Raw genomic sequence first — 14638 nt, forward strand, 5'->3', positions numbered from 1 at the left:
AGATGACATGTATAATCTCCTGCTTTAAAAAGATACTGCCCTCCAATGGTCACTTTTCTGAAACAAAAACGACTGCAGTAAAATCAAGAAATAGCCTGGCGGTTTATTTTATTTATTTCTTTAAAGAGAGATTTCAGGAGAATTTATTGGAACCAAACTCCAAAATGCTATAACTTCTGCATTGTTCAGAAGGAGTCATCAGAGCTAACAAAAACCCTTTACCACCACCAAACCTTATGTAAATGAATGGGAAATAGTTTTACTGACTCAAACGGGTGCAGCAATGAGTACAGAGAGGAGTTTAGGATGAGTGAAGTGGCAATTCTTCTAAGGCAATGCTCTCCACTGTAAGGCCTGGGAGCCAGTAGTGGCCCTAAGTGCAGCTCCTTGGCTAATATTTTATTGGGTCTGCATGAAGCTTTGGCCAAAGCGGAATATTCGGCACAGTTCACCTGGCACCATGCAGAGATGACTATTTGCACCTTGCAGTGCTGTGCCCTGCCCAGTGCTACATGGTTCCATTAAGGGAAATTGAGACCTCTTGCGTCTCTGAACCGTATTGGAAGTGTGTGCACAAAACGCATCTACTGTGTTGTATCCCCACCCAGCCATATCTTCCTGTGCCACCTGGAGTGCTTGTGCTTGTGAACATACATCTTTGTCGCCTGACTTTCGGGCAGCAAAACACTTAGTGTCCATCGTGTCAACTTGTCCCCTTTCCCTCCTGCTTGCTTGGAGGGGGGAGCAAGGGACAGAGTGGGAAGAGGGCATGCCCCTGTGTGACTTTGCTGGTTGACAGGTGGACAAGCTTAAGCTGAGATGTGGCAATGTCCCTGGTGCCAGGCAACAGCTTTGTTGGATTGGAGATAGGAGGGGCAGGGCGAGTGCTCGGCGAGGCGAACAGCAAGAAGGCATGGAGTAGACGCGATCCCAGGCAGGTCTGCACCGCCATCTCTATGATTGCAGATCCAGAAGCAGCATGGAACCCAGGTTATAGCAGTGTCCACATTCAGGCATAACGCCATGGCAGCCAAACCTCTAGTTCTGGCAGCGAATCTTTGTGCAGGTTCTAACTGAAGTTTGGCAAGGCAAACCACAGGTCACTTTTGCCGCAAAACTGCAGTTACACACATTGGGATGAAATGGAGTTTCAAATCCTGTCCTGTTCAACGCTGGTCTTGTGTTACGTATGAATGCAATCAATGTGTTGGGGTAGAAAGGAAAGATCTACGTTAGACACTAATGTAGCTTGGAGACACATGGAATGGAATTATCAACTGTGCAAACTATTTAATAAGATCCCCCAAGGGGGTGTGGGCTATTTCGGTTTTTTTGTTTGTTTGTTTTTGTATTTTCTTTTGGTTTTGCCTTTTTGTTTTTGCTAGTGTCCTGTGGAACTTAAAACTTCTAATGAGGTGATATGCCTTAACATAATGTCAATGTTTGAGCTTTGATTTTTGATAACTAGTAATGAAGAGATATTAGACGAGTAACAAGTCCCACTACTTTTTTTAACTTGTCTGAACAAACCTTGGATTAGCCTAGCCTAATACCATAGGTGTTCATTTTGCTGTGAGAGAGAAAAACTAAGTTGAGATAAAACATATGTTTACAGCAGGCACATATATATCAAAAGTATCATATCCATGACAAATGTGTTAAGCACAGACACTTTCAGCAGTAGAAACTGTTAATCATCTTCCACACACCCTGCTTAGATAGAATAGGACAAGGTTTCTTAACCTTGGGCCCCCAGATGTTGATGGACTACAACTCCCATCATCCCCAGCCACGATAAGAAACCCTGGAACAGGACATAAGTCAAAATATAAGTTAAACATAGGAAGCTGCCTTATACCGAGTCAGACTGCTGGTCCATCTAGCTCAGTTTTGTCGGTTCTGATGGACAATGTATCTCCAAGGTTTCAGACATCCCTACTGGTTGATTCCGGGGACTGAACCTGGAATCTTCAGCATGCAAACCAGATACTTCTCCTGTTGAGCTGCAGCCCATCCCCTATAATGGATCAATTTCCCATTACAGATATCAAGCTTCTAAAATGATACTGATGGCCACAATAACCTGAGTCAAGGAAGTCTGCATGTCCCCAAGTCTTCCCAAAGGTCTATAGAATAAAATCACCTTATTCCAACTGCTATGGGGGCAAGGGGTGGACAAGAAACAGGACTCTAGTCTGCAGCCCGTGACATGTGTTGACCAATTGTTCGCTGACTGAGGTTTGATCATTCGAAAGTTCACCCTGCACTTCCTTAAGCAATGTTTTTCTTTCCCTGATTGTTTTGAAGCCTGACCCATGAAACCTACACATTAATCATCCAATCTGTAATTTGTTTCCAGCTCTCTTGAATACATAAATCTATTCATATAGGAACACACTGTAAAGTGCACATTCATGGAGAAACCATACCAGAGGCTATATTTTACATTATAAAAGACCAAATTAACATTGAATTGCTCCCTAGTGGAAAGCATACCTATGCATTTAAATTGAAGACTTTGTCAAAACCTGTTCTGTGTGCACTATATTCCCCTTTATAAAGCTATAAATTTTCCCCTCATCTATAGTGTTGGAAAACATGTATGTTCTCAAGCCAAGAATTACATTGTTTAAAATAATCCTTTTGTTGCACTGATGTGCTCTTTTCACCTATCTGTAACAATTACAGACACCGCCTTCCACTATAGCTAGCCTATATTTGGAAACTAGGCAATAATATCCATAAATATAGCATACTGAAGAAAACATTAAGACATAAACGGAGTTCACTGTAACAAAGGAGTAGAGACTGTTATGCCCCATCGATGATTGACCCATGAAGAAACAAAAGAGTTGTGATTCTGATTAGCAAACTGCACAATTATGACTTTGATCATTAGATGGAGTGCTTTGTGTCTGCCTGGTGTTGCTTACCTGGTTTTTAGTCTTGCAGAGCCCTCTAGTGGGATTTAGAAGGCTACTGTCGTTCCACTTACATTAACAGACTTTTCCAGTTAGGAACAATGGCTCCTGACAAACAAGCAAACAAGGAAATCGCAGAACCACATTGTATCCAGACACAGAGGCTGAGACACCCTATATCTGGAATTTCAGTCTTTATTTCACTTCTTATCTGAAGTCTGGAAAGCACTTAATATTTTGTTGCCTCCACGTTTCTTCTTTTAACCTCTTATGAGCGGGAGGGGCTGAAGTGAATGGAGGTGAAAAATAATGCAAGACACAGTTTCCAGCATGGTAGCCTGTGCAGTCCTAAGTTCCTGAGAATCTAACATTAACTAAGAGAGCGTCTTCTTCGCTATGAGCCCCACCGGCCGTTGAGGTCACTTGAGGAGGTCCGTCTCCAGTTGCCACCAACTCGTTTGGTGGCTACACAGAGATGGGCCTTCTCGGCTGCTGCCCCGAGATTGTGGAATGCGCTCCCTGCTGAGATACGATCCTCCCCATCTCTGGCAATTTTCAGAAAACACCTGAAGACACACCTCTTCAACCAGGCTTTTTCAGCTTTTTAAAACTTGTTTTTAAATAGTTCTGAATATTTAATTGTTGTTTTATGATGTTTTTAATTGTTAATTATTGTTTTATGTTTTATAATTTTTGTTTTAATGATTAATTGATTTTAATGGTGTTTTAATGTAAACCGCCCTGAGCCTTTTGGAAGGGCGGTATAAAAGTTTTGATAATAATAATAATAAATAACAATAATAAGAACCTAGACACACTGACTATTTGTACCTGGGTATTGATTGGATTCTCACTCATTAAGTCTGAAAGATGCATGCAAGTAAAATCAGTATACTTGTGGCATATATCCCCTTAAATCAGGGCTTCATATCTCCGGCTGTCCTGCCAAGGATGGAGCTAGAATTGGGTGGACGGGTTCCAAGAACCCAAGCTGCCCAGCTTCCAGGAGCCACCCACTGAGTCTTTCTCCCCTCCCATTCCCACCACAGTTGCTCGCCACCCATTCTTAGTCCATCAGGAAAGGTTCCATCAAGGCCTCTGGGAATGAGGGTGCACAGGCACCATGATGGAGACACAGAGTGCATGTGCACCATCATTCCCAGCAGCCCCGATGGAAGAAGAAGGGGCCTGGGAGCTGGCGAGAGGTGACTGGCACTGGGAGCAGGAGCAGTGACAGTGGGGGCACAGGCCAGCCGGCCTGCAAAGGGGGATGAGTTGAGTGAATGGGGGGTGGGGTGCATGCACCACTCACTGCGTCCGGGAGTCACCTCTCACTCCACCCACTGCCATTGCTTGCCAGCTCCCTGGCCTATTCTCTTTCCATCGAGGCCTCTGGGAATGAGGGTGCGCATACACCCTGATGGAGACACAGGGAACATACGTGGCCCCAGAAACCCCAATGGAAGGAGAATGGGCCAGTGGCAGGAGCACCAGGGGGCAGGGAGCTGAGAGAGGTGGGGGCAGCGGCTGTGACAGCAAGGTGCATGAGCGTGCACACTGTCATGGGGAGAGCGCTGCTGCAAAGCGGGGAGCCATTCTCCCCATTACTATGCCACTGCTTCCTGCAGATGTTAGACTACCAATCCCATAATCCCTATTGGTCACTGTGGCTGATGGGAGTTGGTTTTTGGAGTTGTAGTCCAAAAACAGCTGGAGGGCTGAAGTTGTGCAGCCCTGCCTTAGATACTTAGAAGCAGGAGCTCAACCCTTTCGTGACTGATGCTTCCAAGTATTTTAAAAGGACTTGTAGCAAATTTTACACATGCACATACACACACACACACACACTCTTCGGACCTAACAAAAGAATCACGTGCTAAATCATTGTGAACTGCTTAGAGAGCTTCCAGCTATAGAGCGGTATATAAATGTAAGTGCTATTGCTATTGCTATTGTAGCATATACACTTGGCTATACACAGTCCATTGTAAAATGCAAAATGTGAGAATCAGTCATGAGCTGAAAGAATGAAGACAGCACCCAGGTATTTACTATGTAAATAAGCTATATGCATGACTCTAGGATAGATCAAAAGTATATGTGAGTGGGAAATTTTCTTGAATTCACCCTTCTCTGCTCTTTTCCCCAGTCACATCGCTGTCCATAAATATAGTGAATTTTTATCTTCTAGGAAGCAGAAACATTGTTTAAGTACATTTCTAATATGGTTTCTTCAGTGCTTGCCATGACATGTCCTATAATGTGCAACGCTTTTTACTTACATGTCTAGACTGCCCTATCCTGCAAGCATATGCCAAAGAACAATAAGTTGTTTAAAGAGAGAAGTGTATAGAAAATGTGCAATTCAGCCAGATTAAAATAAAACATAAATCTCAGAACTCCTATAATCCTACTGGTTTATGATGAACACAAAAAGCCAGTCCAAGCAGAAAGGTCTTGCATGATTTCTGTAAGATACTCTTTTCTCGGGGATTTACTTGAGTACTTCATGCCATATGGCAAACTCAAAAGTTAAGCATATGAATAGCAGTTGTTTCTATGGGACCAGGCTCTTTCTTAAGCTTGTTAAAGATCATTAAGGGCATTTTCAAAAGTGTCATCTTTCATTGTGCCTGGAAAGCAATAAGCTCTGGATAACTTCTTCTGCCTTGGGATGGACACTACCTGAAGGATCAACTCTGCATGCCTGGCCTTGGAGCTACTGGGCAGAGTCGTCTCAGCAGGGGCGGATTAAGCTTTTTGCCACTCGTAGGCAAAAAGGCTTTTGCTACCCTTTTACCTTAAACAAAAAATATTTGCCTTTTTTTGTAATAAGGTAAAGGGGGGGGCTTTCTCCTCACCCACTCTACCCTTGCTGCAGCCGCCACTGCCCACAGAGAGTGGTGCCAAAATTTGAGGAGGGGCAAAATTTGGTGCTCCTCAGATTTTGCCACCGTAGGCAAATGCCTACTCTGCCTCTCCATCAATCCACCACTGAGTCTCAGCAACCCTTCTAGTCTATTCAAGAGCTCTGTTCAGTGCTTTTAAAACAATGGGCACTGAACCCAATACAATGTTAGCAGCAGATGCCAGCAAACCCCACTCTCATGCTGATGTGCTCTGTAGCCCTATTTCACCCCACACTCTCATGAATATAGCATCTGCCTTAAGATAAGAACACTATCTCCGAGGAGAGATCCTCCCCATGATTAAGAAGGCTGGGTGCCCAGAGTTCTTAAGCAGGGCAAGAAGCTTTTCTCATATACAGCATTTGAGCTCTGCAGACAAATGCTGTAAGCATGGGAAGTGGGAGCATACTGGAATGGGGAGGGGGGGATTTGCCATTGCACTCCTGTGGGCACCATCACCTAGGTACACTTGAACACGGCTTAGGCTTCCACAGCATCAGGGAAATGTATACCACAGCAGAAAACTTGACCACTGCATACATTCTGTAGGTCAAGTTGTTTATCTAGTTGTCCTAGGACTGCAAAAGTGAGGAGAAAGGATACTCTTAATATGCTTCTCTCCATCACCAGTCAATGGCCACTTGGAGATTTCAACCTCAGCCCCCTGGAAGAACACCGCAGCAAGGCAAAGACCAGGCTGTCCCCAACCATCAGCCAGACAAGAAGCAGGTAAAGGGAACTCACTTTCTTGCCCCACGCCTTAAGAACTCTGCTTCAACTGCCAGTTATTCTTCTCCCCCTAGCAGGCCCAGAACAATGCTCTGGCCTCTGCTATGAGCCATAAAAACAAATGCTGCTGGGTTGTTTCTTGTATTGTTGTAATGTGTTGTAATCCCACCTTGAGAAACATTTGGTCATTAAACTTCAAAATAACCCAATGCAGATCACACTGCATATGCAACCAGGACAATACAACAGGAAAAAAGGAGCCCCCCGATATGGTTTTCCCTCTATCTCCCAGCATGCACTTTCTCCTTCCCTCCGCACTGCACACCTTCATCCATCCCAGTTTTCCCCAAGGACATAAGAACAGCCCTGCTGGATCAGGCCCAAGGCCCATCTCGTCCAGCATCCTGTTTCACACAGTGGCCCACCAGATGCCGCTGGAAGCCTACAGGCAGGAGTTGAGGGCATGCCCTCTCTCCTGCTGTTACTCCCCTGCAACTGGTACTCAGAGGCATCCTGCCTTTGAGGCTGGAGGTGGCCTATAGCCCTCCAACTAGTAGCTGTTAATAAGGGCCACTCCTCCATGAAGTTATCCAAACCCCTCTTAAAGAGATCCAGGTTGTTGGCTGTCACCACATCTTGTGGCAGAGAATTCCACAAGTTGATTATGAATTGTGTGAAAAAGTACCTCTGTTTGTTGGTCCTAAATTTCCTGGAAATTTAAGAAGAAAATACATATTACAGAAATGTTGATGTGGGATGTGTAGTGAATTGTTCAATACTCAATATATGCAGACACTGTTAATCGCACACCACTGCAGTCAAATCATATGTCTTCTGCGTGATCACTTTAAAAGAGAGAAACAGAAATAGCATTTGCCATTAGATTTAGATGTGTAAGAGAAATGTAGTTATCATGTGGACCTCTTACCTTAAATTAGCTTCAGAGTGGTAGTGAGAAGGCAGAACGAGGATACAAAATTGAATGCTTATATCTTCCTGAATAGGAAGGGGAAAGGTGACATTTTATACACTGCAGCTCAATTTTTTCTTCTGCCCTGTAAATGACATATTTCCTATCTCCGCATGTCTGTGTCATGATGCAGCTGTTTGATTAGATGATGAAGGGAGAATTGAGCTATAGGCACAGATTTGTTTGTATGCCCTTTATGTCTCACTGAAGCTGTCCTTCTAGTCACCACTTTGAAGCTTGCATATTTACCAGACCTCTGTCCCAAAATATGTGCATTGATCTTGCACTTATATTTAAAAAGTGCAGGGTGGGGCGGTGGGGGGGGTGTCTCGTAGTGCCACAAACAATACCAAACTCAAGTAGGCAAGAGCTAATTATTGGAATGGGGCTTGCAGTTAATAGGACTTGCACTACTAGAATATTTTTGGAAGTGTGTAAGTGTCAGTTCCAGTGATGCAGTTATAAATTCAGAAGGGCAGGTGTTCTTCATGACAGCCCCCATAGCCACACCTACCCTGACAGTCATGCCCCATGTCCATGCCCATCCCAATGGCCACACCCCTCATTAGATAAATGCAGTAATTGGGGGTGGGGTCCTTTTACAAGAAGTTAAGGGTCATGTCAATTCCAGGGAACGTATGAGAATGAATGACAAGGAATGCCCACTGAAATGCACTGGTTCGTTCCAAATGGCCATAGGACTGCATGGATTGGGAAGAGCAGCACATTATTTCCACTCTTTCCATGAAAGACTGTGTCTTTCTGAGGCTGTCAACTAGGGATAGATTGGGGATTCTTTTGGTGTACCATCCACCCCGCTGCCCAACTGACTCCCTAACTAAGCTGATGGAGCTGGTCTTGGAGTTGGTGTTGCAGGGCTGGGTTGTGGCTGTGAAACCAACCTTAACCAGATAGTGGTCCGTCCATGACAATGGGGGAACCACAGGATCCCGCACCCATGGAACACCCCCCTGATCCAAACAAAAGACCAAACAGGATTCCAAAAAGCCTTGGAGGGTTTTGATGTTGGTCCTGCTAGTGATTCTGTCGATGCCCTGGTGGGAACTTGGAATAGGGAACTCACCAGGGCAGTAGACATGATCACTCCTAAGCGTCCCTTCCGATCTGCTTTAAAAGTGGCCTCTTGGTATACAGAGGAGTTACGGGGTCTGAAGCAGCAAGGTAGGTGACTGAAGCTCAAGTGGAGGAGAACTTGGCTTGAATATGACAGGACACAGCAGAGAGCCCGTTTATGCGGAGGTGGTGCGTGAGGTTAAAAATAAGTTCTGGTCTGTGTACATTGCTTTTATGGGCTCGCGTCTGGCAGAGCTGTCCAGGGTTGTGAGAAGTTTGATTCAGGCTCCTTCCAATCAAACCAATTCCTGGGGACTTTGTTCTGCTGTGATGCTTTTAATGGGTTCTTTGCAGACAAAATATCCTGTATTTGGGTTGACTTGTACTCCACTGTTTCTGCAGAGTCTATTAAGGTGGTGCCCAGCAATCCTTCTTGCAGAATTAGATTGGATCAGTTTCAATCTGTGATGCCTGATGATGTGGACAAGCTGCTTGGGGCGGTGTGGCCTACCACTTGTTCTCTGGATCCTTACCCAACTTGGCTGCTTCTATCTAGCAGGGAGATTGTTGGGGATGGCTTAGTTAATATCATTAACTCATCACTGAGGAAGGGTAGGATGCCTCCTTGTTTGAAGGAGGCAATGATTAGAACACTTCTTAAGAAGCCTTCCCTAGATCCCTCAGTGATGGATAGTTATAGGCCAGTCTCCAATCTCCCATGGTTAGGCAAGGTGATTGAGAGAGGGCTGGCTAACCAGCTCCAAGTGGTTTTGGAGGAAACCAATTATCTAGACCCAATTCAAACTGGCTTTAGAGCAGGCTATGAGGTTGAGTCTGCCTTGGTCAGCCTGATGGATGACCTTTACCGGGGAATCGACAGAGGGAGTGTAACTCTGTTGGTTCTTTTGGATCTCTTGGCGGCGTTTGATACCATTGACCATGGTATCCTTCTGGATTGCTGGGGGGAATTGGGGAAAGGAAGCACTGCTTTGCAGAGGTTCCGCTCCTATCTCTCAGGCAGATTCCAGATGGTGGAGCTTGGTGACAGTTCCTCTTTAAAATGGGAGCTATTATATGGAGTCCCTCAGGGCTCCATTTTGTCACCAATGCTTTTTAATATTTACATGAAACAGCTGGGTGAGGTCATCAGGAGATTTGGTGCAGGGTGTTATCAGTATGTTGATGACACCCAAATCTATTTCTCCTTATCATCATCATCATCATCAGGAAATGGCATTCACTCCCTAAATACCTGCCTACAGGCAGTAATGGGCTGGATGAGGGATAACAAATTGAAGCTGAATCCAAGCAAGACGGAGGTGCTCATTGTGGGGGCTCAGAATTTAAGGGATGAGTTAGATCTTCCTGTGCTGGATGGGGTTACACTCCCCCAGAAGGAACAGATACGCAGCTTGGGAGTGCTCTTGGATCCAAGCCTCACCATGGTATCTCAGGAGGAGGCTATGGCCAGGAGCGCTTTCTATCAGCTTCAGCTGATTTGACAGCTGCGTCCATTCCTTAAAGAGAATGATCTCAAAACAGTGATGAATCAGCTGGTAACTTCCAGACTCGACTACTGCAATGCGCTCTACATGGAGCTGCCTTTGTACGTAGTTCAGAAACTTCAGTTAGTTCGAAATGTGGCAGCCAGATTGGGGTAACCCAGAGATACCATATTATGCCTGTCTTAAAATAGCTGCACTGGCTGCCGATATGTTTCCATGCGAAATACAAAGTGCTGGTTATTACCTTTAAAGCTCTGAATGGCTTGGGTCTGGGCTACCTTAGAGAGCGCCTTCTTCAGTATGATCCCCATCGCTCATTGAGGTCATCTGGAGAGGTCCATCTCCAGTTACCACCGGTATGTCTGGTGGCGATTCAGAACCGGGCCTTTTCCATAGCTGCTCCTGGTCTATGGTATGCACTCCTGGCAGATATCCGCAGTTTAGGCTCACTGTCAGCCTTTAAGAGAGCCCTAAAAACTTATTTGTTTGGCTTGGCCTTCCAAGGCTTGTAAAGTGTAGTTGTTGGTTTTTTAAAGTATTTTAATTGGTTTTAAATGGTTTTAATTGTTTTTGAATTGTTTTTATATTGTTTTTAGCACTGTGTGTTTTTATGTCTTTTAAAAAGTTGTTGTACACTGCCTAGAGCCTCTGGATGGGGCGGTTTATAGCTGTAATAAATAATAATTAATAATAATAATTAATAATAATAATAATGTAGAAAGTGGTGTCGGCTGGTGTAGGTGCCACAAGGGTGGGGCAGCAGGAGGCACCTTTAACGGTAAACTAGAAGGTGCTTGCCTCTCCTCCTGCTGCACATGAAAGCTGTTCAGAGCAGCAGCACACCACCCAACACCCACTGCGGTGGAGGATCGGCTCTGCCACTCAGCTGGCAGAGGCCATTTGTATGTCCAGCAAATGGCCTCCACACATGTGTGGAGGCCAGCTGAGTGGCGGAGCTGATCCTCTGCTGCAGCGGGTGCTGGGCGGTGCACCACTGCTCCAAACAGCTCTCAGGTGCAGTGGGAGGAGAGGCAAGCACCTTCTAGTTTACAGTTAAAGCCACTGCCACCCCACCACTGACCAGCCGCCGGTGGTAGAAAACTCAGGGCTCTGCATCCCTGCTAAGACCCTGGAAGGGGAAAAGTACCAGGAAGGCGTCCTTGCCTGTCCCTGCACCTCTGATCAGTTCTCAGAAGATTTTTAGCACTTATTGCCAAGGGGTCAGCAAATATGCAGTCTAAGGACTGCAGGCGAACTCGGAAAACCGTTTTTGCCTTTTGTTCCAAAGTCTCTTGTGTGACCCTGACCATCTTTGCACTTACCCCCCCCTTCACCACCCTGTCTCTGCCTCTCTCACTGGTCTGCCCCCATATCACCAGCACTGCTGCCACCCCGCTCCCCCTCGCCAGCAACACCATTGCTGCTAGCTTTTGCAGGCTGGCAAGGCAGGGTGCACCTGGTGGCGAATTGGCTGCCTGACTCTCGTTGTCGCCACTTCTGCTGCTGCAGGGGCGTAGCTAGGGGAGTGGGGGCCCGTGTTCATCCCTCTCTCTGGCGGCCCCCCAGAGTGAGGGAGATAATGAAGAAAATAGGGAGGGGTGGAGCTGGAGGGCCCTCAGGAGCTGGGGGCCCGTGTTCTTTGAACCCTTTCGCTCAGTTATAGCTACGCCCCTGTGCTGCTGCGCTAGCACTAGCTTGCTTTCTCTCTTTCTTCTTCCATCTATCCCCTCCAGCACCAAACTTATCCACTTTGTCTGGGACAAGTATGGTGCAAGAGAGGAGAGAGACAGAGAGCAGATGTCCCTGAAATTTGGCATGGAGTAACTATGAGACAGGTACTGCCACCTATCCAAATGTAGTACAGATCTATTAATAAGCAACCGCATTACAGCAGTGAAAGCTTAGCCAGAAGAAGCTGATTTCACATGCTTGCAACTTTTTTGTTTTTGTGGCAGTGATTACACATCTTCTGGGTTTTTTCATTTGTTTGTTTCACATCCCTTTAAGTATGTTCAGAATTTACAGGGATATTTCTTGTTTTGAGAAAAACTACTTGATTCCACCTCTCCTAGAATTATTATAGCTTGAAGTTCTCTCTTTTTTTTTTTTTTTTCCCCAGTGGGAGATTAGCTTCTGGCACAGATAGAAGTGAATGGCAGAAACAGGACGTAACAGTTCTGGGACAGAACTGTGCCCTTCAAGAAAATGACTTTCCCAGTTGAATGGAGGCAGCCTTAACTGAACCTTTTATTGGTCATAAAATCCAAACCATTTTTCTGATCTGCCAGAAATTTGGCACAATTAGGTGACAAGTGTCACAAACTGCCACCCAATATTTGGCAAATTCATATAACTCATTATGTGAATTTAAACACTTTCAGCAGTATCTATTTGACCTCAATGTTCCCTTGGCTCACTGAATCAAGACTCTCCTAGCTTCTAAAGTGGTCTTGCCTGTCCATTACTAGCTCGCCGCCTTCATACAACCTTCTTCCCTGTGGCTCTGTGTGAGATTTTTTCCTCAGCACTCTTCTCACTAGCCTCTCCTAGTCTTTACACCAAGTCTCCTATTCTTGCCCTTCTTCCTTGCAGGCATCTGTTCCTCACCACATCTTCCTTTTAGGTGCCCACTTTTCCCATTACCTGCTCTATTTCCCATCCTCAGCCACTTCCCTTCCAGATTTCCAGATTCATGGTCTGTCAAAAGGTTGACGCCCTCAATCTGAACAGTTAGACTGTGAGCATGTAGCTTATTCAAGGTTATGAGGGGACTTGCATGCAGACAGTGCAGGCAAGCAAGAGGCAGATTGTATTCCATATTATAAGGTAGGCTTCCAGTCAAGTCTGAAGGAAGTCTGGCAGGAGAACTTGCCTCAGTTTCTAAGAAACAAAAGTTATCAGCAACAATATATTGCTTATAAGTTCCTTGAGACTTCCAGGAGCAATTGCTTATGATCATCTGTTATTCATTTGTATAAAGTTGCTGGTGCCTTACAAAGACCTTAATATTAGGAGGGACCATTTTGCGAGGAGTAAAATAAATCTTGATCCTAAACAAATCTACAAACAGAATCTTGAGCTGTAAAGAAAAATAATTTGCATCATGTATAATGAGCATTCATCTTGCATGCACACAACAGACAGCATCATCTTTCCATCTCAGGTATTTCCTTTGGGGATGGATGGGGAATGAATTTTAAAAGTGTGTGATTGAATCCTAAATTGGAAACAAATTCCAATGTCAACATGTTTTTGTCACTGTTAATTCTGTTGCATTCTAGAAAGGAGAAAGCAACCTAATTTGGAAGACTGTGTGGAAATGGTGGTTAACAAGATGGGCTGTGTCTGGGTGCTTGTGTGTGTAAAACAATGCAGATCTTCATTTGCTCATTAATTGTAGCTGATTTCTAGAAACAAAGCAAGGGAGACTATTTGGAAAGCGAAACCAAGAATTCATCCTGCTGTGGTAATTTAGGGCAAGTTTACACATTCAGACTGCTGAGCACCAATCAGCACCTTGAGAAATCACCACATCTCATCACCTCCAATTGGGCTTTCTGTTTTGGGGTGTTTATAGATGAAGTGACAGGTATTTTTTCTTACAAAGTGATAACCAGTTATCCCAAGAGTTTATTATTAACAAAGGAACTTGTCTTTTTTTTAAAGTGAAGTACATGTTTCAGAACTTTATATATTATATAATATTTAATTGTAATACAACTATATTTAAACAAGACAACTGCCAAACACTGAACAAAATCTAGCACAACACTCTAGAGATCTGTTAAACTTTAATTATGTTATCCTCAACCAATTTTGCAACTGGTATAATATTTAAAGTAGGCAGATTTGTATATGTTTGCATAGTTTATTTTGGTCCTACAGTTTGACAGGTCTTTTCATGCTGGGAATTTGAATTCCCCCCCCCTTCTTTCTGTCACCACATCCGCTCCACAGCCTAAGCGTTTAGCAGGAAATACCTACACATATTTCTTTCTAGCTTTCTCAAAGCAAGCAGGATGGTCCGGAAATGAGTTTATTTCTTTTGAAAAATAAAAAACATTTAAGTTTATAACCCCAGCATATGTGGTTATCTTTTCATGGTTCATTTCCTGTACTCTAATGTAAATTTAAACATGCATACTCTTAGGTACTTGCCTTTCCCCATCCCCTTTGTTACCACATTTTAAATATTCTGTGGCATAACAACTGTGATACTTATAAATACTCACAAGGTGGTGCTATATTGTTATTTTCATAGGTACAGCCTTAGCTCATAGAATAAGTAAGAAGACCTCCCTTGAAAAACAACCCATCCTCACTTTGTTCTCTCTGACTGGTACGGAAAAACCTCTCTAGTTCTATGGAACCAGGCTGTCCTCTTTGAGACTGTTCTCACATGCAGGAGAAACCAGACAAGGGAAGCCCAGCCTGGTTTTGCTTGCACGTGAGAACTGCCAGAGCCATGTGGCTCCCAGCGGCAGCCCAGCAGCAAACCCACAAGGGAGCCCTGGCTGTTAGCCCAGGTTA

At 44.6% G+C, this 14638-nt stretch overlaps 1 protein-coding gene across 5 annotated transcripts in view; it reads right to left on the reverse strand.

The window, feature by feature from the left end:
- The window catches only part of TAFA4 (TAFA chemokine like family member 4), a 230744-nt gene that overhangs the window by 118761 nt on the left and 97345 nt on the right, over positions 1–14638 (reverse strand). The window lies entirely within an intron of this gene.

Source organism: Hemicordylus capensis, chromosome 2, assembly GCF_027244095.1.
Source record: "Hemicordylus capensis ecotype Gifberg chromosome 2, rHemCap1.1.pri, whole genome shotgun sequence".
NCBI classification, from domain to species: Eukaryota; Metazoa; Chordata; class Lepidosauria; order Squamata; family Cordylidae; genus Hemicordylus; species Hemicordylus capensis.